The 26,965-nt window shown below is 39.0% G+C and overlaps 2 long non-coding RNA genes across 2 annotated transcripts; both read left to right on the top strand.

Moving 5' to 3' along the window:
• The first annotated feature begins 15,702 nt into the window (after positions 1-15,702).
• LOC141626562 (uncharacterized) lies at positions 15,703-17,302 on the top strand. The gene is made up of 3 exons (XR_012536150.1): positions 15,703-15,803; positions 16,601-16,658; positions 17,223-17,302. It is a non-coding gene; the product is annotated as an uncharacterized LOC141626562 (long non-coding RNA).
• A 4,516-nt stretch (positions 17,303-21,818) lies between these two features.
• Positions 21,819-23,408, top strand: LOC141626591 (uncharacterized). The gene is made up of 3 exons (XR_012536176.1): positions 21,819-21,905; positions 22,704-22,761; positions 23,329-23,408. It is a non-coding gene; the product is annotated as an uncharacterized LOC141626591 (long non-coding RNA).
• Positions 23,409-26,965: the final 3,557 nt, after the last annotated feature.

The following is a 26,965-nucleotide window of genomic DNA, read 5'->3' as shown; positions in this document are numbered from 1 at the left end:
GAGGAGGAGGAGGAGGAGGATGATGATAGACCCGCCATCTCGAGACCTACCTCATCGACGACACCATTCTCGAGGTGATGCTAGAGCCGAAGAAGGGAGAGAATGCGTCGGTCGTGGCGGTGGAGAGACCTAGGTTGGGGAGAGGACCCCGTCGAGTGAGGGAGAGGACCTCAGAGACTAGGCCACGGCCGGTGGCACCACAAAGAAGCCAGCAGCCTTTTCCGTGCTACCCTTACCTCGACACCCCGGAGACGCGATCGAGCTACTTGGCGGAGAGAGTGTCATCTACCTTGACACTCAGGAACATGCACGAGATGGCGTACGCTCAGGGATAGGGACCGAGGGACCGCATCCGGTGTGGTGGAGTTGGGGACTACACGGGGTTTTCCATTCCTACGGGGTGGATCGGTCGACGTGGGGGACACCTCAGTCCTTTGCCTACGGTGGCTTGACTCCATGGTACGTGGGGCCGGGAGCGGGAGCGGGGAGGGGACGCGGGGTTTGGGTCATCGGGAGCAGGTGCTTCTGGCGGTGGTGGTGATGATGAGGTGATGGAGGAGCAGCAGCAGCAGCAGCAGGAGGAGTGATACTCCTTGTTTTATCTTTGTTGATGGTAGTGGGTGTTAGTGGTTAGTAGTGTTGTTAGACTTTAGTAGTTGTTTTGTTGCGACTTTGATTTTGGGACTTGTATTGTTGGCCATAAGGCCGGATTTGATATTTTGACTTGTTGCAGGATGTTAGAAGTCGGGGAGTCGTCCCGACTCGATTTTATATGACAAATATGTGCATGTATGTTGGCTTATGACATGTTGTATAGGGGAACTTGGCCTGTAGGTACTCGACAGAGTACCCCGTACTCTATCGAGTAGCTGCAGGAAGGTGGGGTAAAAAGCATTCTGACCTGTAGGCTACTCGATCGAGTAGCCAGGACACTCGATCGAGTAGCATGGCACTCGATCGAGTATCGCTACATACTCGATCGAGTAGCACTGTTACAAGAGGTTTCAAAAATTAAAAATGTTCAATTGTTTTATAATTGCAAGTTTGATGTTTAAGGTAGTTATTACTGCATAGTAACACCTTTGAACCGTTAATTTCATATGTTGGAAGTCGTGTTTGAAGTTTTATAAGCGTATTTGTCACAATTAGTGAAGCGGTAATAGTTTATTGTTACTTTAATGTTGCATACGACCTATTACGAGCTATTTATCGGATTTATAACTTCTTGTACACTTGCGCATACCATATTAACATGTGTTGTCGACGGTGACTGTATATTCTGGAGGTTGGTGTATGAATTCTAATTTAACGAGTATATAGTTAGTGAGTAATGTCCATAACAAATAATATGGTTTTATTTAATGTTATGATGAAAATAATAGGTAATATGTGTTGTAATTTTGGTGGTGAACTTCGGGGACGAAGTTCCTTTTAAGGGGGGAAGAGTAATGTCGCGAAAATTATCGCGAAATAAAAGGCTGATTTCGAAATTATGTTTTGTTTGCCTATAAAGTTTGTTGTTTAATTGCAAAATTTTCTAGTACCTTGGTTACTTTACTTGTATGAAGTGTAATTAGTTACCTCGGTTTGTGGAGTAATTCATGCGTTGAAGTGAAAATGATAGAATGAATTGTAAAGGACCGTCATAAAGAGTCTTATCTCGGCGCGATACGTCGTAATTGAATGAATTGAGTAACACGGTAGTGTTAATTGTGCAGTATGAGGTTGATATGAGATACGTTTCGGGTTGATAAATTGTTGTCACGTGATGAGCGATGGTTGGTTGTGTTGGCTCATATGGCAATGTCGATGTTTGATACATAATCATTAGTAAGAATTGATGCATACATGTAGAGTGACAATCAACGATGATAATGCTTGCATAATAGTGGTAGGAGTCGATAGGTATAAAGTATAGACGGTGATGATGATGACATGGGGGGGGGGGGGGGGATGGTATTTCCAAGGACTAATGGTTTGAGTGGGAAGTTTGGTGAGGTCGTGTTGTTTCCGAGCCTTGAGCGGGAGATAAGTGAGTTGAACTTCGGGGACGAAGTTCTTTTTAAGGGGGGAAGACTGTAATACCCGCCCTTTTTAGAGACCCTTTGACCAGCGTTGACTGACCTTGGGAGCGGGATTAGTCTTAGAATTGCGTGCCAAAACCATCTTGGGTTGCGTGTCATGAGTGGTACTCGATAGAGTAGAGGCTACTCGATCGAGTAGCTAGGTTACTCGATCGAGTAGGGGGTCACTCGATCGAGTATGTTGGGTACTCGATCGAGTACCGAGTTTTGCCGAGGGTTTTATATCGCGTTTTGTTAAATCCGCAAATCACTTCCGCCACTTTCCTCCTATCCTTCAGTCGCCTCTTCCCCTTCCCTTCACCTCAAAACCTCCATAGAAGCCTTTTGAAGATCCTTGTGCCTTAGGAGAGCGTCACTTGGGTCGGGTAGCGGTCTTTTGCTGAGTTTTCTCCCTATAGGTATGTCATAATCATCATCCGTGTCTTTATTCTTTGCAATTAGGGTTTGCTTGGTAGTAATAGATGATTGTGTTGTGCTTATAGGCTTTGCTTGATTGCTGGATATGTCATATGCTGGCATAGATTGGTTGCAGTTGCTTAAAGGTAGGTTCGCCTACTCAGTTTCTGTAGATGGTCTAGCGTGTCGGTTGTTGTGATTGTTTTGTGATCGCTTAGTATCGTAATTGTTTGGTGACGATTGTGATGGTGATTGTGGTCTCTGGTTCTCGAGATGCGTTCTCGGCTGAGTGGAGTCACTTGCGGGAGTGGCTTCACGCCCTAGTTTCGCCCTTCGTGGAACCCGCCACGGAAGGGGATGTGCACATTAAAGGACAGGGTTGTCGCTCGATATGATGAGCGGGGATTTGGTGGGAATGGCTGCAGTCCCCCCATCGCGGATCTAGTCCAAAGTGGACGATCGATGATAGAGTTGAGTTGGTTATCGTGATCGTGTTTGAGATTGATAGCATTGTATCGAGTTAATGTTAGTAGTCGCTGTTATTGTGTCTTATCTCGGTACTGACCTTGTGTGGTTGTTTGTTTGTTATGTGTCTGCCGTGATCCCTTATGGTGAGCAGTTGGTCTTAGCAGGTGTTGATATTGTTGATAGTCAAGTCCGGGGCGGGGATGAGTCTTCACGAGATATGATGGTCATAACGAGTAGTCTTTGAGTTGTATCTTTTATACCGTTTGTTGGTTTAAATCACTTGTAATATAACTTAATAGTTCTTTTATCGACATTTGATTATTACTAACCTCGAGCAACCGAGATGGTAACGCCCTTATATGCTAAGGAAGGCCTAGTTAAGGCTCCTTTGAATATGGGGGTGTTACAATTATGGAGGTCTTTATGGACGATTTCAGCGTTTATGGGTGTGATTTTGATAACTGTCTGTCTAACCTTGATAAAGTGTTGCAGCACTGCATTAAGGTTAATCTTGTGCTTAACTTAGTTTCTGATAGGGGCATCGAGGTCGATAAAGCAAAGGTGCAAGTGATTAAGCAATTACCTCCTCTTATTAATGTTAAAGGAGTGAGGAGTTTCCTTGGACATGCCGGCTTTTATCACCGGTTTATCAAGGAGTTTTCAAAATTTGTTAAACCACTTATACAGTTGTTACTAAAAGATGCCCCATTTGTATTTACTGATGAATGTCTTTCGGCCTTTAACAAGTTGAAACAGGCCTTGATCTCAGCACCAATTATCCAGCCTCCCAACTGGGAGCTTCCATTTGAGATTATGTGGGATGCTAGTGATTATGCACTAGGAACAGTGTTGGGCCAGCGGAAAGACAAAGCTTTGAGTGCGATTCACTATGCGATCCGAACTCTGGATAAGGCTCAAGTGAAGTACACTACCACTGAAAAGGAGTTGTTAGTTGTTGTTTATGAGCTGGAGAAATTTAGATCTTATTTGATAGGTTCGCAGGTTACTGTTTTTACTGACCATGGAGCGCTGAAACACCTTCTTGCTAAGAAAGAAGCTAAGCCACGATTGTTGAGGTGGATACTCCTCCTCCAAGAATTTGATCTGCAAATCAAAGATAAGACGGGCGCCGAGAATGTAGTAGCTGATCACCTGTCGCGATTACCGCAACAGAAGGGAGAGGATCCTTTACCTATTAATGATTCTTTATTTACGGTTGCTACTAACACAGGTGTTGATACGTGGTATGCATATTTTGCTAACTACGTTGTAGGTCGTGAGCTGCCACCTAACATGTCTTATCAGCAGAAGAAGCGATTCTTTTATGATGTGAAGCGTTATTTCTGTGATGATCCTTATTTATTTAAGTAGTGTCCTGACAGTCTTTACAGACGGTGTATTCCGCAGTGGGAGACCAAAGCAATCCTGAAGGGATGTCATTCTTCCTCTTACGGTGGTCACCACGGTCCGTCGCGAACCGTGGCCAACGTACTCCAGTCTTGTTTTTTCTGGCCTACTTTGTTTGGAGATGCTAAAATGTTTGTTTCAGCTTGTGATGCTTGCCAGCGCTCGGGAAATATTTCTAGGAGACATGAGATGCCCCAAAATGGCATTCTAGAGGTCGAGGTTTTTGATGTCTGGGACATTGACTTCCAACGACCTTTTTCGTCTAGTAGAGGTAACAGGTATATCCTGGTAGATGTAGACTATGTGTCTAAGTGGGTGGAGGATGTTGCTTCACCTAACTGTGATGCCCAGACTGTGATTAAACTGTTCAAAAAGATTATTTTCCCCCGATTTGGTGTCCCTAGGGTCGTCATTAGTGATGGAGGTATGCATTTTAAAGAAAAGAAACTTACAGCTTTATTGTCTAAAGTCGGTGTCCAACATCGTAGAGGTCTGAGGTATTATCCCGAAACTAGTGGGCAGGTTGAGGTCTCTAATAGGGAGCTAAAAGAGATCTTGGCGAAAGTTGTTTCTAAATCACGGAAGGATTGGAGCTTGAAATTTGATGACATATGATGGGCATATCGGACTGCGTTTAAAACACCGATCGGTGCATCACCATATCTGTTGGTTTATGGGAAGTCTTGTCATTTACCTGTTGAACTGGAATATAAGGCTTGGTGGGCCATTTGTGAATTGGGTTATGATTCTAAGCTGTGTGGTGAGAATCGTTTATTGCAGCTAGATGAGCTAGAAGAGTTTAGGCTAAATGCCTATGACAGCGCGCGCATCTACAAGGAAAAGACAAAGAGATGGCACGACAAAAGAATCATACCACGAGAATTCCATGTCGGGCAGAAGATGTTGCTGTTTAATGCCCGACTGCGCTTGTTTCCTGCTAAGCTGAAGTCCAGGTGGAGTGGCCCTTATACAGTGACTGGTGTCAATAAGTTTGGGTCCGTTGAGTTAGAGAATTCTGAGGGCAGAAGATTTAAAGTGAATGGCCATCATGTGAAGCATTACTATGGAGCAGATGATTTTGTTGGCAACGTCGAGGTGTTCTAATTCGACCATCTTGATGAGCAAGAAAACTGAAGCAAAAAGGTCATGCGGGGACCACTTAAACCTGCGCTATCCGGGAGGCACCCCAGCCTGTAATTTATTGTACTTTGTTTAAAACATTTAGTTAGTTTCGCGTGCTTTAGTTGCTAGCTTTATGGGCGATAGTCTGGAACGTTTAGACTTGTTTTGTTGGTTCTGTGGGTCATTTGTTGCGTGTTTGCAGGTGCTTCAAATGACGCCTAGGAGTTCGCGATTTAGGGGGCTCTCGATCGAGCACTTTTTTACTCGATCGAGTGTTTGACTCCCTCGATCCCTTTCTCGATCGAGCACTCCTAGAAGATGACCGCTCGATCGAGGACTTTTAGCAGCTTGATCGAGCACTTCCGCAGTCCCATTTTACTCGATCGATTACTTTGTCTCTCGATCGAGTTCACTTGTCTTGCCTCACGTCCGATGATGTTGTTAGGGGCTATTTATGACCTCCCTTATTGCTGGCTGGTTTGGGGAGGTCCCTACTTCGTGTTATCTTGTGAGTTTTCCGAAGCTACACTCTTCTTTTCAGTTTGCATTTCCTTTCCCTATTTTGGGTACAATGAGGGCATTGTACGGTTTGGTTTGGGGAGGGTATATGCATCCATATCTGTGTCTGCATATTGTTTTTATTGCATTTCTGTTTCACGTTTATTGTGTTTCCCTATGCATTGTTGTTAAAAAAAAATCACATAAAAATTAAAAAATCATGAAATTTTTTAAATTATTCACGTTTATTTTTACATTTAAGTTGAGTCGGAACGTTGAATCTTTTATGCTGCATTGAGTCTTTTTACCTTTCCCCTGCAACCTTTAACATTTTAGTGGCATGGTTATTTGCATAATCTACGAGTTTTTGTTTAAACTTAGCTGAACGAATAGACTTGACTCTAATATTGGCAAACTACATATACATTCTGAGAGTTAGAGCTTGATAAACTGGTGACATTCATAACCGGTTTTATTTAGGATGTGAGTAGTACTCCTTATAAGACATGTAACATCAATTGCACAGACATACCACTCTTTTCTTAGTACCTGTATGCATCCGGGTTCGTGGAGGTGTCACATGTGGAGAGGTAACTTACGACCCCTTCTTTCATTTCTACCAATGAGCCTCACATAGCTAAGTTAACATGTTTTGACCCATTATTTAACTACGATCCTAAATTTAGCCTACCCTAGTCAAGCTAGTTTATGAATTATTGTGGGTATGTTGTGATTATCAATTTGGTTTTCCGTCTTGAATTAAGAAGATGAGGAGAATGGAAAGAAAGAAAAGAAGTGAAATGGAAAAATATGAAAAATCAAGAAAAAGTTGATGAAAGAAAGTTGAAAGAAGGAAAAGTGAATCATGAAAAAAAAAAAGTTGCTGAATATGACTCCCATGCCTATCATTATTTTTCATGGGGAGTCTTTTGATGGTGTGAGTAATGTTTTGTCAGAATGGCACGATTTTACGTTTTGTATGTTGAGTAGTGAAGCGGGATGAGTTTATTATTTGGTTACGGTTGTACTAACTTTGCTTTACCTCCACTTATCCAAATTGTTTTTGCCCCTTCTTACCCAACTACCTCACCTTACATTATATGTAAGTCCTCGGCGTGTGTCTTGGTCCTGATTGGTATGAATGCATACGTACGGTCGGTAGAAATCAGTTTCATGTCAGTTGCATTCATGTTCTTATAGGTCGAAGTTAGGTGAGCGGCTTTATTTCTTTCTTTCTCACAAAATTATACTCACCTTGTGCTTAATATGTATGATGAGTGACCCGTGAGAGTCCGATCTACATGAGTCTTGCAAGGTCGACAGTTCAGCAGTTTCAAACATTGATTTAACTCGTTTACACTTGACCCAGTGCTACTTTGTTAATTTGTTGCATTAAATTAGTTTGGGTGGACAATTTGTACCTGGCTTAAGTTAGTCCCGTTCCACTAGTTGTTTTTAGTTGAATTTATAGTTTGCTTGGGGACAAGCAAAGGTTTGGTTTGGGGAGATTTGATGCGTGCATTTTATATAAGGTTTTCACCCTATATTTACATGCATTTCCATGTTATTTATGTAGCATCTGGCTACAAATGTCCCCCGAATAGTCTACTTTGGTTTGTCTTGTATTATTTGCAGGTATGAACCGGAGAGGAGCTAAATCAAGCCTGAACCTGTCCCGTTTGCATGCATTTTGGAGAAAGAAGAATCGGAGCCCGGGATTTGTCACCTAAGTATGCGTGAAGTGGCTTCGGAAGGTCTTTTTTGTTCATCCATGCTGATACGATGCTAGCTAACTCGATCGACTAAGTTGACTGCTGAAACTGGTCGATCGAGTAGCCTTTGATGGTGAGAACTCTCGATCGAGTGCTTTGCTCTGCTCTATCGAGAAGGGTGTTTATTGAGTTCCTCGATCGAGTACCTGTTTCACTCGATTGAGAGGTTTGACCTGTATTCTGCTCGATCGAGTAGTTTGGTTTCACTCAATCAAGTAGTTTTGACGTTTAAAATATTTTTACGCAATCTTTTAGATTTACCTTTTGGATATTTTTAATTCTATCTTAAAATAAATAAGAGGACGGCATATAGAACGAGATCTCTTTCTCTCTCTCTCTCTCTCTGTCTCTCTCTCTCACGATCTCTTTTCTAGCTCTTTTACTCCTTAGACAAAAAAAAACTTTATTTCTTGGAATTCCTTTGTATTGGGTATTTTTCGATCTTTAATTTCATTTTATTAATTATGGCAATTGTTCTTGTTCTTACCATCTCTTTGCTTTATTTCTTCAACCCTTGTTTGCTTTAGTAATTCATTATCATGTTCAAGTTAATTATTTTGTTTGTTGTTATTGATTTCTCAACTTTCATTATGCATAGCTAATTTCCTTATGCTAGGACATAAGGGGAGCCATTGTAATTAGGGAGATTTGAATTAGGTGATTAGGCTTGGCTAGAATTAGGTTTGTGTTGTTAATCACCGCATTCAATAGCAATTAGCTGCTTGAGTCGACGCATTTAGCTAGTTGATTTGTAAGATATGCAGTGAACATTAGGACATTCTAATGAGGGCGGAAGCTAAGTTAGTAATGTTTTAGGGAGAATAGCAGACCGGAAGGACCTTTTCACTACCCTACAGACCAAGTTCAAGCTGACCTTTGACCTTAGATTTGATCTCTAGAAAACCATGGTGAACCGACTGTCCTAGCTGTTTCTCTCTTTCTGGTAATTTCATTAGAATTCATTGTTTGTTCCTTTATCGTTTCTTTTCTCTTTATCTCCGTAGTTTAGAATCAACAATCAACCCCCAAAGAAACGGTTACTTAGGCAGACTTAGTTTAGCTTACATTATTCCCAGCTCCCTGTGGATTCGATACCCGACTGCCTCTACAACATTTTATAGAGACCGGTTGGTTTTATTTTTAATAGGGTACCTCGACCCGTTTTCTGTGTCGACCTTCCCTTGAGACTCTCGGATTGTTAGCGCCCGTTATTGACCTGCTCAACAGCACGGGAATGTCGGGATTGGCCACTTTGAAAGAGCTCACCTATAGGACACTGACCTTAGAATTTTTTAGCTCTTTCGAATTTTACGCTGCGGCCTATGCGACTGACCATGGGAGCAAGTGCATCACTTTCTGTCTGTTTAACACCACCTTCTCTTGGACTTTAGCTGAGTTCGGGGAACGGTTAGGTTTAGTTAGTGATGGTTGCATTGAGCCTCCTAGGAAGCTCACGCATCAACTTTGGACTACATTGTCACACATCCCCTACGGTCAGCGACGTGGTGCCCACGTCCACTTGCCCCCAGCCCGTTACTTTCTCCGTCTGCTTGGAGAAACCATTTTTGGTCGTCATGAGCCTAACAATGTTAATAATACTGACCTGTCCATTTTACCCAGGTACCTGAACATTGATAGCGGTACCCCGTTTATTTTTAACATCCTTAAGTATCGGGTACGATAGCGTGTGGTGGGCTAGTGTCTTGCATTGCTCGCCGTCTTTTCCCCCACATTCCTCGTGGTCTTCATTATTTAGATAAGGATAATGTCATTGACATTTCAGTCATGTTTTCAATGAACTGGTTAGCTGCTGACCATAGGACGTGGAAGATAGGCACTTCCCCGTCCATGACTTTACCTACACCCTCTCTACCCCATCTTTCACCTTTGACTACTGTGACGGGTAGACTACCACCACCTCCACCTTCTTACCTCCTTCACTTCACTCCTACCATTTCTAGGAAGCGGAAGAGGGCTTCCCCTGCTGTTAGGAAAGTAGAAGAGGGGTCTCGACCTACACAGGATGGGCTCATACCCGCGTCCGCGTCCATGCCCGCGTCCACGCCCGCGCCTACACCTACATCCTCTATCCCTAAGCCGGCTTTACCGGCTAATTTTGTACCACCTCCTATTTTTGAGCCACCCGAGGTCATGGACCAAGGGCATCGTGATGCTTTTCTGTTAGATATGTGCAGGAGGGTTGCTCGGATGGAGCAGGATCAGGCTCTAGCCTTATTCCCTCTTTACGAGTGTCACATACTTCGAGGTCATCCGGTTCCAGCTGGCTGGCCACACCCTTCCTTTTACCGGTACCCGGCGGAGGGGTACCCTCAGCCAGAGAGCGAGGAGGACACGGCTAAGAGGGAGGAGAGGTTTAGAGTTGACTTAGACGCTAGAGGTCGTGCTAGGAGGAGAGGAGAGGAGGAGTACCCTACCTTTCAGGTGGTTGACGATGAGAGTGCTGACAAGTAGCTGCTGACTACTCACTTCCCCGGTTTGTTGGCTGGTTTGGGGAAGTTGTATATGTTGTGAGTATTTTTGCTCTTTATTCCTTTTTATCCTTTTTATTTTATTTCATTTATTTGCATTTGTGTTGTATTTTCCCGTCTCCTATTTTCTGCTGGTGTATGCTGGAGGACAATGAGGGCATTGTCCGTTTTGGTTTGGGGGGGGGAGGGGGTAATGCACACTTTGAGTCTGCATTTGCATTTGTTTTGCATTCACTATCATTGCATTTTTGTTTGCATTTTTTTCTTTTATTTCAAAAGATTGAAAATTAAAAAAAAATCAAAAAAATAGAAAAATTCAAAAAAATCAAAAATTTCACGTTTATTTTTGCATTTAGGTTGAGTCGGAATGGTGTTTTTCAATGATGAAATTGTACTACATTTAGTCATTTTACTTAAGCCTTGCAAAAAAACTAAATATCTTTTTAGCATAGTCTACGAGTTTATGTTAAAATTTAGCTGAATGTATAGACTTGACCTGAAATTTTGGCAACCTACTCATAATTTCTAAGATTTTAGAGCCTTATAACTGTTGTCATTCATGACCAGTTTCATGTAGGATTGTGAGTAGTTATTCCTTGCATAACATGTAACATTAATTTGCACAAGTATGAAATTCAAATGCTTATTGCATGCATACATTCGGGTTAGTGGTTGGTGTCACATGCAGGGAGGCGCTTACTTTCCATTTCTTCCATTTTACCCATTAACTCCACATTTAGCCAAATTTGCCTTTTTGACCACTTAACTACATCCAAATTTAGCCTGCTTTGTCAAGCTAGTTTAGTTTGTTTTTGCGGGTATATTGTTTATTGTGCCCAATTTGGTTTGTATTGAAAGTCGAGAGTTGGTATTTTGGAGAAGGAGAATTGAAAAACAAAAGAAGTGAAAAATGAAAAGAGAAATGAAAAAAAATGAATAAGAAAAAAATAAAAAAGAAAAAACAGCAAAAAAAAAAACCGAGTAAGAAAAGAAAGAAAAAATAAAAAAAGAATTTGGATGATGTCGGTTTTGCTGCTACGTTCTTCTTCTATCTTATGAGGAGTTGTTATCATTTGGTTTAGTGAGTTTTTATTGCCAAAAAAGGCATTTGTGCTTGATTTTGATGGTCTTGAAGCGGATATGGTTCATTTGGCTTTGTTTAGGTAGCTAGCTTGGCTTATACCCTCACATTCCCAAAAATGTTTTGCCCCTTCTTACCCATTGCCTCACTTTTCCATATTTTTGTAAGCACTCGGCTGTGACGGGACCTTGTTTGGTTGGAGTGTATGTGTACGGTAGCTAGAATTGTCTATCATACTATATTGTATGCATGCTTATGTGGGTCGTAGTCTAAGTGAGCGACTATACTTTTCTTTCTCTCTTACATATACTTGCTTACCCTTTGCTTCATGAGAGAAGAGTGACCCGTGAGAGTCCATCTTTAACGGTCTTGCAAGGTCGACGGTTCAGCTTTATTATAAACTCCTTATAACTCGTTTGCATTTGACAGTTTTGCTATAAGTGTTGGTTTGCTTGCATTAAATTGGTTTAAGTGGACGATTTGTAGCTAGCTTTGAGTTTTATTCCATTCCATTAGTTAGTTGCATATAAATTGCTTTGGGATAAGCAAAGGTTTGGTTTGTGGAGATTTAATGCGTGCATTTTATATAGTCTTTTTAAGCCTTATTTGTACGCATTTCTATGCGATTCCCGTAGTTTTAGGCTACAAAATGCCCCGAATAGTCTACTTTGGTTCGTTTGGCTTTAATTGCAGGAATGGACCCGGAAGGAGTAGAATTCAGCCTTTTACTGTCCCTTAAGCTTGCATTTAGGAGATGGAAGAATCAGAGCGAGAATACTACTGTCTTGGAATGCGTGAAGTCGTCGTGGAAGCTAAATCAAACGTCTTATAGCTGGTTCAGTGACAGTTAACTAGATCGAGAGGTTTTGCTGACTTGTCTACTCGATCGAGATCTTTTGGATGGTGAACAATCCTCCATCGAACCCCTGCTATGTTTAATCGAGCGGTGGGTTTTTGGTGGTCCTCGATCGAGTAGTTTTTATACTCGATCAAGATGTTTTTGCTGGGAGTTGTTTGATCGAGAAGTATCAAAGTGATCGATCGAACACTTTCAGATCTGACGCGGGATTTTTTTGCATGAACCTGTTTATTTAATATCTTAAGTATCGTATTTAGGTTAATAAAATATCTTTCCTATAAACAGGAGAGACTTAATTAGGTTTTAGGATTTTTTCATTCAGTTTTTAATCATTCATTTATTCAGTAATCTTTCGGTTCAACGTTGCTTGCTTCTATTTTCCGGATTTTCGAATTGTGTAATTCTTTACTGTCTTTTATTCAAAGTACTATTTCTCTTTTGCAACACTTTAATTCTTGTTCTTTAATTGCTGTTGATTATTAGATTTATTGTTAAGTTTATGCAATTCTCTTTTATTCCTATTAATACCATGTTTATTACAGTTTTATCAATCGTTGTTGTTTTATCATTATGAGTAGCTAATATTCCTATTGCTAGGATTCGGGAAGCCATGATAGTAAAACAATGATGCGAGAATTAGTTTCGGAGGTTTTGTGCTGTGAGGAATTTTTTTATAGCAATATAACAGTGATTAATTGGTTGAGTGCACGCAACTGAATTAGTTAACCCGGTTAATTCAAACCTAGATCGAAATATTGGAATGAACAGACCTGTTATGAACAATAGACTACCCTAATCAAAGCGGAAGCTATTTAGGAAGAATCTAGGGCGGATAGCGGACCGGAAGGACCTTTCCACTACCCTTCTCACATCAGACCGACTTACCTTACCTTTAGCTGATTTGTGTAATATCATGGTGAACCGACATCCTGACATATTTCTCTTTATTTGATCACATCTTATTTCATTCATTTTAATTTTAATTGTTATTTCTTTTATTGCCTTTAATTTCGTTCATTAGTTTAGTCAAAACAACTCAATCAATACCCCCCATTTTGTGACCGTAGACAGACTAGATAACAAGTAGATAGTGACCGCCTCCCTATGGAGTACGATACCCGACTTACCTCCGCTACGTTAGTTAGAGCCGGTTGGTTTATTTTTGATAGGGTTGCGACAGTCGTGTGAAAATGTAGTAGAGATAGTCGGGTATCGAATCCACATGGAGCTGGGAATAATGTAAGCTAAACTAAGTCTGCCTAATTAACCGTTACTTTGGGGGTTGATTGTTGATTGTAAACTACGGAGATAAAGAGAAAATAAACGATAAAGGAATAAACAATGAATTCTAATGAAATTACCAGAAAGAGAGAAACAGCTAGAACAGTCGGTTCACCATGGTTTTCTAGAGATCAAATCTAAGGTCAAAGGTCAGCTTGACATTCCTCGTCTTTTCCGTGTCTCGCATTGCCCGCCGTCTTTTCCCCGACTTTCCCTGTGGTCTCCATTATTTGGATAAGGATAATGTCATTGACATTTCTGTCATATGTTCAATGAACTGGTTAGCAGCTGACCATAGGACGTGGAAGATAGGCACTTCCCTGTCCGTGACTTTACCTACACCCTCTCTACCCTGTCTTTCACCTTTGACTCTTGTGACGGGTAGACTACCACCACCTCCACCTTATTACCTCCTTACTTCACTCCTACTGTTTCTAGGAAGCGGAAGAGGGCTTTACCTGCTGCTAGGGAAGTCAGAGAGGGGTCTCGACCTACACATGTTGGGCTTACACCCGTGTCTGCGTCCATGCCCATGCCTATACCTACACCCTCTATCCCTCAGCCGACTTTACCAGCTAATTTTGTACCACCTCCTATTTTTGAGGCGCCCGAGGTCATGGACACAGGGCGTCGTGATGTTTTGCTGTTAGATATGTCCAGGATGGTTGCTCGAATGGAGCGGGGTCAGGCTCTAGCCTTATTCCCTCTTTACGAGTATCACATGCTTCGTGGTCGTCCGGTTCCAGCTGGCTGGCCACACCCTTCCTTTTATCGGTACCCGGCGGAGGGGTACCCCAAGCCTGAGAGCGAGGAGGACACGCCCATGAGGCAGAAGAGGTTTAGAGCTGACTTAGATGCTAGAGGTCATGTTAGGAGGAGAGGAGAGGAGGAGGAGGACCCCACCTTTCAGGTGGTAGACAAGGAGGGTGCGGACGAGTAGCTGCTGACTACTCACTTCCCTAGTTTGCTGGCTGGTTTGGGGAAGTTGTATATATTGTGAATATTTTTTGCTCTTTATTCCTTTATATCTCCTTTCATTTTATTTCATTTATTTGCATTTGTGTTGCATCAAGGTGAGACAAGATTAGAATGCCTTTGTACATATTATAGTAGTTAGGCAATGATGAGGAAAGATCCTTGCATCCCCAAGGAAATCCCCAAGGATTTTATGAAGAAAAGGGAAGAAAAGAAGAAGAAAGTACGCTGCATGACAATCCGCCCGTCTTCCCCTGAAGACGCCCGTCCCCAGGACCACAATCCGTGCGTCTTCCATCAAAGACGCCCGGGCAGCAGCTACCAGAAGACGCCCGTCTTCTCCCAAAGACGCCCGGGCAGAGACACACGAATCCGGCCGTCCCGAGCCTAAGACGCACGGATTCCAAGACAGCGCAAATTCGTTTCTTCAAGCTTCAAGAAAGATGCCCATCCTTCAGAAAATACCGGCGTTTCCTTAAGTAGGGACTTAATCGTTATTTAAGCCCTTAGTTAACCCTAATGCATCCACCTAATTTCTACTATAAATACCCCATTAGTCTAATTGGAAGAGCATGTTCTTCTTATCAATTCTTAGAGTAGTTAATATCCATCAAATCTCTCTTTAGTTTTGTAATCAACAGTTAATCAAGTTTTAATACAAGTTTTATTTCCTTAATCTCTCTTTTGTTCATCCTTTATTTTGGGTAATTGAAGATTATTTGGGTTATTATTGGGAGATTGACAACCTCTCAATCAAGCATCAAGTACTTCTATTATTCTTTGCTTTATTATTGGAATCATTAGTAGGTATAATTCTCTTAATCCCTTTTAAATTATTGCTAATTACTTTCATTTGTTCATCATGTTTCACTTTGTTAGTATGATTGACAACCTTGCTAGCATGTTCAATATGATAATGAGTGAGTAGTTCCATAGCTAGGGTTAATGGGTAATTAGGGGAAACCAACATGGGTAATGATTCATGCTTAAATTAATATGCTTTCATGGTTTATTTGCTTGCTTGTTTTGATCTCAACTCATGCACATGTTATGTTTGATGAAATGCGAGCCTATGTGTAATACCCGGTATTTTAATATGATATTATATTAGGCCGAGTTACCAGCTGGGTCGTGTAGTGTATTTGTGACTCGGGTAATTATGTGACTCGGGTTTTAATTAATCTAACTAGGCTAGGCCCGTATCGTCTTAATAGCACCTATCCTATATGTATAACCCATCTAACCAAACCCTAATCTCCCTATCACCATATTCATTTTAACCATGAGAAAAGAGAGAAGAGGGAGCCGTGTGTGAAGGGAGCCGCGTGAGGAATTGTGAGGCGATTTCTCAGCCTATTCTCATCCTATTTCGTAAGTAGACTATCATATTACCTCTATATTCAATTATTAGCATAATTATAGTAGTATTGCGATAATTTTCGTAACCCTAGAATTGGTTTGGGGGTTTTTGATTATAAATTGTATGAGATAAATGAATGGAATAGTTACAGCAATTTACAGATTCGTTGGTCTGTGTTATTTGAGTGTTTTGCCTGTCTTAAATCCGTGGGATGCAAAAAGTTAAAATATAGACTCATGTTTATTCCAAGCCTAGTTTATGCCTGTGAAAATTGGTAGCATTTCACCGTGTAGTTTTTCCTGAAGAAATTATTTGTGAACGTCTATCTAAAAAGTCCGAAAATCAGTAGAGGCTGAAAGATTACTTCTAAAACATAATTTAGATATTGAATTGGTGCTGGGTATTTTTCATATATTTAATTTAAAGAGTTTAGATGAGTTAGGCGTTGGTTTTACTTAAGAATCATTTGTCAAACTCGTTTTATGAATCAATACTTTTTATGCGACGGTTTCTGTCAGTTTTTGGAAATCAGTCTGAAAACCCTTGGTAAGTTTGGAATTTCAGAAAAACACGTTAGATATAAATTGTAGCTAAGACTCATGGGGTTCCAATTCAATTGGCCTTGCATCAATTCGAATTTTCTGGGATTAGTTATTCATTTTATACCGAGTCTGCCATGAGCAGTAAAATCAGGAAAAGTCGTGTTTGTTCTTTAAATTGATATTCCTATTAAGTTATGATGAGTCTAGGTTATGTGCATGATTAATTGACTGAGTAGATGGTAATTATACATAATTATGTTATGTAGGTGATGGATAAGTGAAGGATCATAAGTGATTGCTTGTGTGTGCTTGGATTGCGAAAAGGTAGGGAAATACACTTGACTTATTATCGTTGATGTTGAATTGTGTTGACTTGTTTGTGTTTCGTATGACCAAAATGTGAACGTTGACTTGCTTCGTGGCTGTTGATTTATGTTATGATTCATATACTGGAAGGTGATTGACTGAATTGATCGTATTGAGTATGTTATCACAACATTTGGTAACCGGCATGATTTTATGATTGATCAGTTCAAAGATATATATATTGTGTTGCATTAATTTCTTTTGAGCATTCATATGCATTGGAGATGGAGGATGTTGTGGTGATGTGGTGTGGTGAAGATGATGTTGTGATAAGGCCCAGGCGGGTTCTGCAGGACTTGCCCTGGTGTCCTCAGCTGTGAGCGGATCGGCTACGGTCGATATATAGTCTGGGGATCGGTATGGGTGGGTGTTCGAGTTATGAGATATGAGTTGAGATGGAGATGGAGGTGACGGAAGAGCATGCATATCATATTTTGTTGTTTCATTGTATTCCCTACTCAACCTCGTGGTTGACCCTGTGTATTCGTGAACACCTGTGACGATCCAAATATTGGGGAGCAGGCTTGACAGGTTTATGAGATAGGCTGGGAGCTTGATGGGCGTGAGACACTGGATCAGAAGACTTAGTAGCTAGATCATCATTTAGAAGACTTTCACTTTCATTTATCTTAGTTCCTTGTAATTTGATGTAAAAGAGGTTTTGTAAAAATTAAGTTAAAGTAATTATATATTTTGCCTTGGAGTTTAATTTGTTATTCATTACCTCGGGAAACCGAGATGGTAACAGTCCGGTTTATTAGGGAATGTCTTACTAAAGGCTCCTTCATAAATCGGGGTGTTACAAAGTGGTATCAGAGCGAACGATCCTCAGGCCTATACCAATGAACCCAATGAACGTAGGATGTGTCTAAATAAAATGAACCTCTGGGAATAAACTGTTAGGAGCTCACAGTGCGGTTAAGAAGGCGCCCTTAATACGTGCTCTTTTGCCCTCTCAATTTTGAACCAGGTAACCCGAGAGAAAATTGAATGAATGGGGTAGTTAGAAGGAAAACCTTGGATATAATCGAGTTGATGTATACCTTGAGACCCATATATTCTAACCATTCTGCAGGACAACGTTACGGTAAGTATTTTGTATGAATGATGACGTGATCATATGATGTTGTGGAGATGAGAAATAAATTTTCGTGTTCAGATTGATAATCAATGAAGTGTTGGATTGTGGTAATCGTGAGCGTGAAATTAATTGCGAATTGATGATATTTATCTGGATGGATGTGAATGACGTGTTGATAGTGCTATTATGTCTAGTGATATGCGGTTATGTGATCCCGAAGCCATGCTAGTATAGTATTGTGATAGTAATCAGAAACACTATTGAATTGCTTGTTTCTAGTCATAGCAATCGTGATTTAGATGTAAGGAGTAGATCGAGATGCGAAGGGATTCTATGGGATAGATGTTTACGTAAGTACAAAGTGTGAGATTTAAGTTGGGATGGGTTAGTATACATAGTATGTTCATAAGAGCTTGTAACATAATAAAGAATGACCTAGTGCTGAAACTCGTTTTGTTTGATTTTACTCTTTTATTGACCTTACTGCCATTTCTTTTCTGATTAATGCCTATGGATGAAAATTTTATGTGAGATAACCTCGTGAGATAGTGTTCATTTGGCGTTGTTTTCATGCTTATAGGATATACGGATTAGGAGTAATAAATATTTTAGGGGGCTGTGGTCAGGAAGTTCCTGTGCAGTGATGTTTCGACCAACGATTTTGTAAAAATCCTCATTTAAATTGTATTAATAATTTTTGCATAATTCCAACTCCATCGATCAGAAGATTCGCATATGTTTTCAAATTGATAAGCCATGAAAATTCTTGATGTCTCTATATTAAATGGTAAGTTTTGCAAACTGACCCAAGTTTCGGACCAATTCTTTGTCACATACTTGGTTTGGACCAACTGAGTTGTAAAATCCTTTAAAAATTGAATTCTTGAGCTTTGGACCTCATTCTTTTTCTCACGAATTATTAACTCTCTGTATGTTATAAAAAGTAATATAACTCAAGTTTTCGTTGAACGGTTATTTATTCGTGAATTTTTTGGAAGTTACAACGTGAATCATAATTTTTAAAATGTGAATGCTATGTTGAGTTTTCATGCAGTTGTTCGATTATTTCATGAGCCTTATTAATGTGAAATTATAGTGTCCTTATATGATGATAGTAGCACACATATTCATTGGTTATGTATCTTAACTAGTGATAAAAAAAAAATTAAAGTTTAGTTTATAATATTGTTGGCATGATAGTATGAGTGAAATTGAATAGCTTAATTTGATTCTTAATCGAGGGTGAAATATTTTATACGAGTCCAGTTGTTTGCATATTTTATGCTTGGCATGTTAAAATATCTCTGGTGTGTTCATCATATTTGAATAGTGGTCGGGTATATATAAATATAAAACTATATTGTCATATCTTGGTAAAGTTGGTGGCGTTAAATGTTAACTTGATTGTTCTAATATACTCGCATGAATATTTATAATAATTATGTTTAAATGTTTACACATGGATGGTAGTAATGAGTATGTCTAAATGTTCACACATGTATGATGTCATCTGAGTTCTAATGTCTTTTATGTGAGTCTGTGTGCCTATAGTTATACTTATTACTTTCATTGCATTAATTTATTTCAGTTGAACCTAAACTTATGATATGATAATAAAATAGTGTTGTTGCTCCTTATTGGATATGTTCATAGTTGTATTGTCATGAAATGCTAAGGTGATTGTTGCAATTGTCACGATATTTGAAATATAGTTTGATATAGTTACGATATAGTTACGATATTTGAAATATATTCTCGAACCGTCGCTATGAATTATAATGAGATAACCCTTTGATGATTCACATGTTATGCGTATGTTTAAATGATAGTCGTTATAGTTACGTTTAATTGAGCCGCGAGTTGCCTACTTGTTCAAACCGTGCAAACCAGAGAACTTGTTCACCTTGCTAATCTTTTGTCATAGATAATGTTTTACAAGTTATATGATGGTATATGTACATGTTTAAGTTGTTTATGCGATATCTTTTTTTTTTTTGAAAATGAATTATCTTGAGTTGATGGATACAATTGAATGGTATGGTTGCTAAAATGTTAAACATATGTGTGATATGGAAGTAATTTTGTTGTTATTGTGAATCATATAACCATTAATACTCAATTGTAATTTCAGTTGTTTGACTTCTACATTATTAAGTTAATTACTCATGGCCTTACGATCGATGGTTCCGTAAGGAGTTTAACAGGGAATTTTATAATGTGCCTCCGATCTAAACTAATAATCTTCTTATATTGACTATATGGTTAGACTCTTGTCTAGTTCTTATGACGTGATAAATCGTTTTAAAATTTAACATGTGATTGAGTTGGTACTTATACTTTTGTGTGACCATGCAACCCGTGATAAATAGATCTGTAATAAAGAGGTAAAATTTTGATTGAACACAGTTAATTTGTAGTTACTTGCTTTACATCATGGTACGAATCGTATGCTTTGATGAGACGTCACCAGGGAATGTGTACTATCTAAAAGGTCTCCGATTAAATGCTGTAGTCGTGTTAGCCGTGAATATAACTGAGTAAAGAAGTGCAACTAAAATCCTGATGTTGAGGTAATAGTCGTTCATTAGTAAAGATAGGACTGAAATGAATAAGATGAACCTGTAAATTACGAAATATGAGTCGACACCTAAGCTTGTATTGTTTGAAGGAATTGAGTTAAGTTTATCTGATTTTGAGTTAAATGGATTCTATGGACGGCTCTGTTATAAGATTTATGTTAAGAAAGTTATTCACCGTCCAGTATGAAAGTAAAAGTTTTGAAAATGAAGTTAAATTTTGTCGTGTGAGTATAAATTCGGAATGAGATTTCACCCTTTGCCTGGTTGTATGGTTTCATGATATTTGCTAGTCTGGGGGAATGAAGCTAGAACGGAGTCACAAATAGTGGGTTAATTTAGTCATGTTGTTCGTTCATGTAGTGAATTAGTGGGTTGTGGTTAGTTACGAATGTCAAAACGGGAAATGTAATGTGGTGATTTAAGTGAGTTGTGTGTTAACATGGTATGTTGATATTAGCATGATATGTAATGAATATTTGTAAAATTGGTGTAGTTAAATACATTTAATCTTTTATGTCATGGTGTTGGGTGCAGTTTAAATATATTTAACACCAAGAATGAAATTTTATGTATGATAGTATTGTATGTTAACTTTCCAATATCATTTGTTTACTCGCTTTCGACTGACGACCAATAAGCTTGTAAAATTTGCCAATCAATGTGCATTCGTCATTCGTCATTCGACCAATATTTCTTGGAAAATATGCTATTTGACATGAACCATATGTGAGCACCTAAGCATCTTCATCTTTGTAACCTGAGTAGTAATGTATAAATTAGATTGACAAGCAGATCCTGTGAATGTTATTGCATGTATTGATTGATATGAAGAGTGTTTAGATTAATATTGAAATGTCTTAAGTTATTCAACGTGGCTTTTGCTCCGATCCGTGGCGATGTGCTGTAGCAGCAGTAACTGTAGCTTCCTTGAGAGAGCTTGTATATTGATTGTCTTTAGTAGGGATTAGTTAACTTGAACGTGAGTTGTGAATCTTTTATCCTCTTTCGATTGTTAGCGATGTAGTTTGAGAACTTTTGTTATAATAATGAAGGTTACGGGGACGTAACCATGTTTAAGGAGGGTAGGATTGTAAAATCTTTATACTTTCATATGTGATTTCTCAGTTTGGCTATATTGGTTATGCGTTGTGTGGGTTATGTTGGAGTGTTACATGATGTGTTTCTGCTATGGTTAAACTTCGGGATGAAGTTTCTTTTAAGGAGGGTAGACTGTAATACCCGGTATTTTAATATGATATTATATTAGGCCGAGTTACCAGCTGGGTCGTGTAGTGTATTTGTGACTCGGGTAATTATGTGACTCGGGTTTTAATTAATCTAACTAGGCTAGGCCCGTATCGTCTTAATAGCACCTATCCTATATGTATAACCCATCTAACCAAACTCTAATCTCCCTATCACCATATTCATTTTAACCATGAGAAAAGAGAGAAAAGAGAGAAAAGAGAGAAGAGGGAGCCGTGTGTGAAGGGAGCCGCGTGAGGAATTGTGAGGCGATTTCTCAGCCTATTCTCATCCTATTTCGTAAGTAGACTATCCTATTACCTCTATATTCAATTATTAGCATAATTATAGTAGTATTGCGATAATTTTCGTAACCCTAGAATTGGTTAGGGGGTTTTTGATTATAAATTGTATGAGATAAATGAATGGAATAGTTACAGCAATTTACAGATTCGTTGGTCTGTGTTATTTTGAGTGTTTTACCTGTCTTAAACCCGTGGGATGCAAAAAGTTAAAATAGAGACTCATGTTTATTCCAAGCCTAGTTTATGCCTGTGAAAATTGGTAGCATTTCACCGTGTAGTTTTTCCTGAAGAAATTATTTGTGAACGTCTATCTAAAAAGTCCAAAAATCAGTAGAGGCTGAAAGATTACTTCTAAAACATAATTTAGATATTGAATTGGTACTGGGTCTTTTTCATATATTTAACTTAAAGAGTTTAGATGAGTTAGGCGTTGGTTTTACTTAAGAATCATTTGTCAAACTCGTTTTATGAATCAATACTTTTTATGCGACGGTTTCTGTCAGGTTTTGGAAATCAGTCTGAAAACCCTTGGTAAGTTTGGAATTTCAGAAAAACACGTTAGATATAAATTGTAGCTAAGACTCATGGGGTTCCAATTCAATTGGCCTTGCATCAATCAGAATTTTCTGGAATTAGTTATTCATTTTATACCGAGTCTGCCATGAGCAGGAAAATCAGGAAAAGTCGTGTTTGTTCTTTAAATTGATATTCCTATTAAGTTATGATGAGTCTAGGTTATGTGCATGATTAATTGACTGAGTAGATGGTAATTATACATAATTATGTTATGTAGGTGATGGATAAGTGAAGGATCATAAGTGATTGCTTGTGTGTGCTTGGATTGCGAAAAGGTAGGGAAATACACTTGACTTATTATCGTTGATGTTGAATTGTGTTGACTTGTTTGTGTTTCGTATGACCAAACTGTAAACGTTGACTTGCTTCGTGGCTGTTGATTTATGTTATGATTCATATCTTTGGAAGGTGATTGATGAATTGATCGTATTGAGTATGTTATCACAACATTTGTAACCGGCATGATTTTATGATTGATCAGTTCAAAGATATATATATTGTGTTGCATTAATTTCTTTTGAGCCTTCATATGCATTGGAGATGGAGGATGTTGTGGTGATGTGGTGTGGTGAAGATGATGTTGTGATAAGGCCCAGGCGGGTTCTGCAGGACTTGCCCTGGTGTCCTCACCGGTGGCGAGATCGGCTACGGTCGATATATAGTCTACCGGGGATCGGTATGGCTGGGTGTTCTGAGTTATGAGATATGAGTTGAGATGGAGATGGAGGTGACGGAAGAGCATGCATATCATATTTTGTTGTTTCATTGTATTCCCTACTCAACCTCGTGGTTGACCCTGTGTATTCGTGAACACCTGTGACGATCCAAATATTGGGGAGCAGGCTTGACAGGTTTATGAGATAGGCTGGGAGCTTGATGGGCGTGAGACACTGGATCAGAAGACTTAGTAGCTAGATCATCATTTAGAAGACTTTCACTTTCATTTATCTTAGTTCCTTGTAATTTGATGTAAAAGAGGTTTTGTAATAATTAAGTTAAAGTAATTATATATTTTGCCTTGGAGTTTAATTTGTTATTCATTACCTCGGGAAACAGAGATGGTAACAGTCCGGTTTATTAGGGAATGTCTTACTAAAGGCTCCTTCATAAATCGGGGTGTTACACTATGAATCCTTTCATTTTTTACCCATCACCTACCTTTTCAATGAGACTTGTAAGATATAAACCAACTCGAGTCTCATTAGACCATGCATGTTGTTGAGTAGGGAAGACTAAGTCGACTTGTAAGTGTTGTACAATCTAATCGATTCGGCTCCGGGACCCAAACTTTCCTAGGATTGTAAGATATAACCCAACTCAATCCATCACAACAATAATTGCTTGCTTATAATTTGAGAACATGTTTGTATGATCAATTCCCATGAATCCCCTATGACCCCATGATACACTAGTGCTTTTTATCAATTGTTTACAACCCTTTCAATTTGTTTTTTTTACTTTCATTGCTATTTAGTTTAGTGACCTTCTACATCAACCCAAATTGTGACACCCCTAAGACACCACTAGTCTCAATAGAAATCTCATCTCAATTCCCGTCCCTTGGGATCCGACCTTTACTTGCCTCTTTACTAATTGTAGAGTTGTTTGTAAAGCTATAAATTGTGTTTTGGTCTAGGTGCTCCTAACGACAAGTTACCGAAAAGATTTAGTCCCGACCAGAGGGTAATTCACACTTTGAGTCTGCATTTGCATTTGTTTTGCATTCACGTTTATTGCATATTTGTTTGCCTTGTTTTCTTTTATTTCAAAAAAAATTCAAAAAAATAAAAAATTTCACGTTTATTTTTGCATTTAGGTTGAGTCGGAACGGTGTTTTTCAATGATGGAATTGCACTACATTTAGTCCTTTTACTTAAGCCTTGCAAAAAAAAAACAAAATATCTTTTTAGCATTGTCTTATTGCATAATCTACGAGTTTATGTTAAAATATTAGCTGAACGAATAGACTTGACCTGAAATTTTGGCAACCTACTCATAATTTCTATGATTTTAGAGCCTTAAAACTGGTGTTATTCATGACCAGTTCATGTAGGATTGTGAGTAATTACTCCTTGCATAATATGTAACATTTATTTGCACAAGTATGAAATTCAATTGCTTATTACCTGCATACATTCGAGTTAGTGGTTGGTGTCATATGCAGGGAGACACTTACTTTCCCTTTTCTTCCATTTTACCCATTAACTCCACATTTAGCCAAATTTGCCTTTTTGACCCCTTAACTACATCCCACATTTAGCCTGCCTTGTCAAGCTAGTTTAGTTTATTTTTGCGGGTATATTGTTTATTGTGCCCAATTTGGTTTGCATTGAAAGACGGGAGTTGGTAGTTATGGAGAAGGAGAATTGAAAAAAAAAATGAAAAAAATGAAAAGAAAAGAAAAGAAAAGAAAGAAAAAAACAGGAAAACCGTATAAGAAAAGAAAAAAAAAGTTTGGATGAGGTCAGTTTTGCTCCTATGTTCTTAATTTATCTTATGAGGAGTTGTTGATATTTGGTTTAGTGAGTTTTTATGCCAAATCAAAGGCATTCGTTCTTAATTTTGATGGATTAGAAGCGGATATGGTTCATTGGTTTTGTTAGGATACTAGCTTGGCTTATACCCTAACAGTCCCAAAAATGTTTTGCCCCTTCTTTATCTATTGCCTCACTTTTCCATATTTTTATAGGCCCTCGGTTGTGACGGGACCTTTTTTGGTTGGAATGTATGTGTACGGTAACTAGAATTGTCTATCATACTATATTGCATGCATGTTTATGTGGGTCGTAGTCTAGGTGATCGACTATACTTTTCTTTCTCGCTTACATATACTTGCTTACCCTTTGCTTCATGAGAGAGAGTGACCCGTGAGAGTACATCTTTGACGGTCTTGCAAGGTCGACGGTTCAGCTTTATTATAAACATCTTACAACTCGTTTGCATTTGACAGTTTTTGCTATAAGTGTTAGTTTGTTTGCCTTAAATTGGTTTGAGTGGACGATTTGTAGCTAGCTCTGAGTTTTTATTCCGTTCCATTAGTTAGTTGCATAAAGTTTGCTTGGGGACAAGCAAATGTTTGGTTTGGGGAGATTTGATGCGTGCATTTTATATAGTCTTTTTAAGCCTTATTTTCACGCATTTCTATGCAATTTCCGTAGTTTTAGGCTATGAAATGCCTCGAATAGTCTACTTTGGTTCGTTTATCTTCAATTGTAGGAATGGACCTGAAAGAAGCAGAATTGAGCCTTTTACTGTCCCTTTAGCTCGCATTTAGGAGATGGAAGAATTGGAGCGTGAATACTACTGTCGTGGGATGCGTGAAGTCGTCTTGGAAGCTAAATCAAGCGTCTTGTGGCTAGTTCAGTCACATATCCTTCGATCGAGAGCCTTTGCTGAATTATCTGCTTGATCGAGATCCTTTGGATGGTGAACTGACCTCGATCAAACCCCTGCTATGTGTTGGGGATGGTGTCCTTAACAGTTAGTGCAAGGACTTATAAATCTCTAAAAGTATCAAAGGGCATACTTTTTGGTATTATTATCAGTTGATCCACGTTTATCAATAACGGTTGGCTTGCTAGATAAGTTTGACGTTATTGTCATACAGATGGCGGTGATCAACTGGTCCCTAAAAGTCACACCTATAGGATACGTTTGAGAGATATGACAGTATGAAAATACAGTCATGTTGATGCCAATTATGACTAACCAGTTAGTCGGAGTTATTGACTAGTAGTTAGTCAAACGCGATGTTGAGACAATTATTTAATACGGATTAAATAATATGGGCTAAAGCGAATTAAATGATTAATTAATTCGTAAATTAAATATAAACGATTATATTTAATTAATGTATATTGAATTAATTATACAATATTGTCTTTGTCGGACATGTATTAATATTTAGACTAATCCGTGTTATTAGTCGATGTATTAATAACCGATAACCAAATGATGATTTATAATAAAACCCGTCATATACATTTTTAGCGGAATTGATCGGACCACGAGTTAATAATGAGGAGAAAGTGGAAAGCCCACTCCCTCCTCCATGAGACCCGCGGACCGAGGCAACAAAAGGAGACGCTCCCTCTCCTTTTGACCTAAGCATTCATTTTACATGAAAATTAGGGTTTTGAAGAGCATTTTTCTCTGAAAAACCTCGATCTCACATCGAATAACCTCACAATAGCTCTCTCGATATTGGAAGTCAATTAGAGAGCATTTCTAGCACAAGGGCATAATCTCAGACGGTCTTGGGTGCAACGATTAGGAGGAAATCTCTGTTGATTTCTGTTCTTTACGCCGTGCATCAAAGGACCCGAGGTTGATTCTTAATCTTTATCGTTTTCTATTGCATTTCGTTTATGACCATATTTCACATGTTAAATTTACGTTATAATCCTTAAATTTAAAGGGTCTTATACGGATATTACCCCACAAGTGGTATCAGAGCGAGGCCACGTAAATTTTCATTGT

This window comes from Silene latifolia, chromosome Y (genome assembly GCF_048544455.1).
Source record: "Silene latifolia isolate original U9 population chromosome Y, ASM4854445v1, whole genome shotgun sequence".
NCBI lineage: Eukaryota > Viridiplantae > Streptophyta > Magnoliopsida > Caryophyllales > Caryophyllaceae > Silene > Silene latifolia.
This window is presented reverse-complemented; position numbering and strand designations above follow the sequence as displayed.